Source organism: Osmia lignaria, unplaced genomic scaffold, assembly GCF_051020975.1.
Source record: "Osmia lignaria lignaria isolate PbOS001 unplaced genomic scaffold, iyOsmLign1 scaffold0007, whole genome shotgun sequence".
Taxonomy (NCBI): Eukaryota; Metazoa; Arthropoda; class Insecta; order Hymenoptera; family Megachilidae; genus Osmia; species Osmia lignaria.
In genome coordinates this window covers 1-5,000 of record NW_027478164.1, presented here as the reverse complement: position 1 = coordinate 5,000, position 5,000 = coordinate 1, and positions in this window count along the sequence as shown.

Here is a 5,000-nt window from a genome sequence, read left to right as displayed (position 1 = left end):
TGAAAATTAATAAATTAACATGCAGGACATAATAAATTCACATTCTCATGTAAATCATGGGTTTAATTAATATTTTAAAAAATTTTAAAACCGCCCAGAACCGATGAGATGAAAATATTAAAACGATATTTTTGCATTTTCTTACGGTAAAACATTAACAAATAAGCGACTATAGCAATATAAAACTCCATTTGTAATTTAATTAATCAAAATTAATATTTTTTTTGATTTTTCAGCGATCCAGAACCGATGAGACGAAAACATTAAAACGATATTTTTGCATTTTCTTACGACAAAACATTAACAAATACGAGACTATAACAATATAAAACTACATATGTAATTTAATTAATCAAAATTAATAATTTTTTTTGATTTTTCAGTGATCCAGAACCGATAAGTCGAAAATTTTAACAATCATATTTTTGCATTCTGTACCGTGGATCCATCGTTAAACGCTATTAAACTAACGTCCGTGATGGTATAAATGCAGATTTTCGCTCCGTTTAGCCAAAATAACGAACTTTAGGTGCGCTCCGAAATATTTCAAAGTCCCAGCGGCGTATTGCTTCGCCTCTTAGAACCGATTAGTCGAAAATTTTAACAATCATATTTTTGCATTCTGTACCGTGGATCCATCGTTAAACGCTATTAAACTAACGTCCGTGATGGTATAAATGCAGATTTTCGCTCCGTTTAGCCAAAATAACGAACTTTAGGTGCGCTCCGAAATATTTCAAAGTCCCAGCGGCGTATTGCTTCGCCTCTTAGAACCGATTAGTCGAAAATTTTAACAATCATATTTTTGCATTCTGTACCGTGGATCGATCGTTAAACGCTATTGAACTAACGTCCGTGATGGTATAAATGCAGATTTTCGCTCCGTTTAGCCAAAATAACGAACTTTAGGTGCGCTCCGAAATATTTCAAAGTCCCAGCGGCGTATTGCTTCGCCTCTTAGAACCGATTAGTCGAAAATTTTAACAATCATATTTTTGCATTCTGTACCGTGGATCGATCGTTAAACGCTATTGAACTAACGTCCGTGATGGTATAAATGCAGATTTTCGCTCCGTTTAGCCAAAATAACGAACTTTAGGTGCGCTCCGAAATATTTCAAAGTCCCAGCGGCGTATTGCTTCGCCTCTTAGAACCGATTAGTCGAAAATTTTAACAATCATATTTTTGCATTCTGTACCGTGGATCCATCGTTAAACGCTATTAAACTAACGTCCGTGATGGTATAAATGCAGATTTTCGCTCCGTTTAGCCAAAATAACGAACTTTAGGTGCGCTCCGAAATATTTCAAAGTCCCAGCGGCGTATTGCTTCGCCTCTTAGAACCGATTAGTCGAAAATTTTAACAATCATATTTTTGCATTCTGTACCGTGGATCCATCGTTAAACGCTATTGAACTAACGTCCGTGATGGTATAAATGCAGATTTTCGCTCCGTTTAGCCAAAATAACGAACTTTAGGTGCGCTCCGAAATATTTCAAAGTCCCAGCGGCGTATTGCTTCGCCTCTTAGAACCGATTAGTCGAAAATTTTAACAATCATATTTTTGCATTCTGTACCGTGGATCGATCGTTAAACGCTATTGAACTAACGTCCGTGATGGTATAAATGCAGATTTTCGCTCCGTTTAGCCAAAATAACGAACTTTAGGTGCGCTCCGAAATATTTCAAAGTCCCAGCGGCGTATTGCTTCGCCTCTTAGAACCGATTAGTCGAAAATTTTAACAATCATATTTTTGCATTCTGTACCGTGGATCCATCGTTAAACGCTATTAAACTAACGTCCGTGATGGTATAAATGCAGATTTTCGCTCCGTTTAGCCAAAATAACGAACTTTAGGTGCGCTCCGAAATATTTCAAAGTCCCAGCGGCGTATTGCTTCGCCTCTTAGAACCGATTAGTCGAAAATTTTAACAATCATATTTTTGCATTCTGTACCGTGGATCGATCGTTAAACGCTATTGAACTAACGTCCGTGATGGTATAAATGCAGATTTTCGCTCCGTTTAGCCAAAATAACGAACTTTAGGTGCGCTCCGAAATATTTCAAAGTCCCAGCGGCGTATTGCTTCGCCTCTTAGAACCGATTAGTCGAAAATTTTAACAATCATATTTTTGCATTCTGTACCGTGGATCCATCGTTAAACGCTATTAAACTAACGTCCGTGATGGTATAAATGCAGATTTTCGCTCCGTTTAGCCAAAATAACGAACTTTAGGTGCGCTCCGAAATATTTCAAAGTCCCAGCGGCGTATTGCTTCGCCTCTTAGAACCGATTAGTCGAAAATTTTAACAATCATATTTTTGCATTCTGTACCGTGGATCGATCGTTAAACGCTATTGAACTAACGTCCGTGATGGTATAAATGCAGATTTTCGCTCCGTTTAGCCAAAATAACGAACTTTAGGTGCGCTCCGAAATATTTCAAAGTCCCAGCGGCGTATTGCTTCGCCTCTTAGAACCGATTAGTCGAAAATTTTAACAATCATATTTTTGCATTCTGTACCGTGGATCCATCGTTAAACGCTATTAAACTAACGTCCGTGATGGTATAAATGCAGATTTTCGCTCCGTTTAGCCAAAATAACGAACTTTAGGTGCGCTCCGAAATATTTCAAAGTCCCAGCGGCGTATTGCTTCGCCTCTTAGAACCGATTAGTCGAAAATTTTAACAATCATATTTTTGCATTCTGTACCGTGGATCCATCGTTAAACGCTATTGAACTAACGTCCGTGATGGTATAAATGCAGATTTTCGCTCCGTTTAGCCAAAATAACGAACTTTAGGTGCGCTCCGAAATATTTCAAAGTCCCAGCGGCGTATTGCTTCGCCTCTTAGAACCGATTAGTCGAAAATTTTAACAATCATATTTTTGCATTCTGTACCGTGGATCCATCGTTAAACGCTATTAAACTAACGTCCGTGATGGTATAAATGCAGATTTTCGCTCCGTTTAGCCAAAATAACGAACTTTAGGTGCGCTCCGAAATATTTCAAAGTCCCAGCGGCGTATTGCTTCGCCTCTTAGAACCGATTAGTCGAAAATTTTAACAATCATATTTTTGCATTCTGTACCGTGGATCGATCGTTAAACGCTATTGAACTAACGTCCGTGATGGTATAAATGCAGATTTTCGCTCCGTTTAGCCAAAATAACGAACTTTAGGTGCGCTCCGAAATATTTCAAAGTCCCAGCGGCGTATTGCTTCGCCTCTTAGAACCGATTAGTCGAAAATTTTAACAATCATATTTTTGCATTCTGTACCGTGGATCCATCGTTAAACGCTATTAAACTAACGTCCGTGATGGTATAAATGCAGATTTTCGCTCCGTTTAGCCAAAATAACGAACTTTAGGTGCGCTCCGAAATATTTCAAAGTCCCAGCGGCGTATTGCTTCGCCTCTTAGAACCGATTAGTCGAAAATTTTAACAATCATATTTTTGCATTCTGTACCGTGGATCCATCGTTAAACGCTATTGAACTAACGTCCGTGATGGTATAAATGCAGATTTTCGCTCCGTTTAGCCAAAATAACGAACTTTAGGTGCGCTCCGAAATATTTCAAAGTCCCAGCGGCGTATTGCTTCGCCTCTTAGAACCGATTAGTCGAAAATTTTAACAATCATATTTTTGCATTCTGTACCGTGGATCCATCGTTAAACGCTATTAAACTAACGTCCGTGATGGTATAAATGCAGATTTTCGCTCCGTTTAGCCAAAATAACGAACTTTAGGTGCGCTCCGAAATATTTCAAAGTCCCAGCGGCGTATTGCTTCGCCTCTTAGAACCGATTAGTCGAAAATTTTAACAATCATATTTTTGCATTCTGTACCGTGGATCGATCGTTAAACGCTATTGAACTAACGTCCGTGATGGTATAAATGCAGATTTTCGCTCCGTTTAGCCAAAATAACGAACTTTAGGTGCGCTCCGAAATATTTCAAAGTCCCAGCCGCGTATTGCTTTGCCCCGAAATTTTTCAAAGTTCCAGCGGCGTGTTGCTTTCAAAGTGCCTCCCTCTAAATACCGATCGGCAGGCCGCTAGGTCGGCGACGCACGGGCTTACGCCCAGGCGTATACGGGGGCAAATCGCCGTGAGAGCGTGCGATTTTGACTTTCGCAATAAGATAGTCTCCTTTATGAAAAGGAGCGTACACGTCTCCCAAAAAAAAAAACAGTTTCATGACGATCAATGTAGTTCTTGATCGAAATGTATCATAGGACGAAGATTTTATCGAAAAGTACGAACTTTGGCGACGCATCGAAATTTTTCAAAGTTCCAACGGCGTGTTGCTTTCAAAGTGCCTCCCTCTAAATACCGATCGGCAGGCCGCTAGGTCGGCGACGCACGGGCTTACGCCCAGGCGTATACGGGGGCAAATCGCCGTGAGAGCGTGCGATTTTGACTTTCGCAATAAGATAGTCTCCTTTATGAAAAGGAGCGTACACGTCTCCCAAAAAAAAAAACAGTTTCATGACGATCAATGTAGTTCTTGATCGAAATGTATCATAGGACGAAGATTTTATCGAAAAGTACGAACTTTGGCGACGCATCGAAATTTTTCAAAGTTCCAACGGCGTGTTGCTTTCAAAGTGCCTCCCTCTAAATACCGATCGGCAGGCCGCTAGGTCGGCGACGCACGGGCTTACGCCCAGGCGTATACGGGGGCAAATCGCCGTGAGAGCGTGCGATTTTGACTTTCGCAATAAGATAGTCTCCTTTATGAAAAGGAGCGTACACGTCTCCCAAAAAAAAAAACAGTTTCATCACGATCAATGTAGATCATGGGTTTTATTCATATTTTTGGAGATGTAGTAACCTTACAGAGCCGATGAGACGAAAATATTAAAATACATGTTTTTGCATTTCACATTATTTCATTGCAATAATCTTGTATTCGTTTATTATTTACGCGCGCTGGTAAGGTTAGGTTGTATATTAGTATTCCACGCGATCGTGTTCTTTTCGCCATG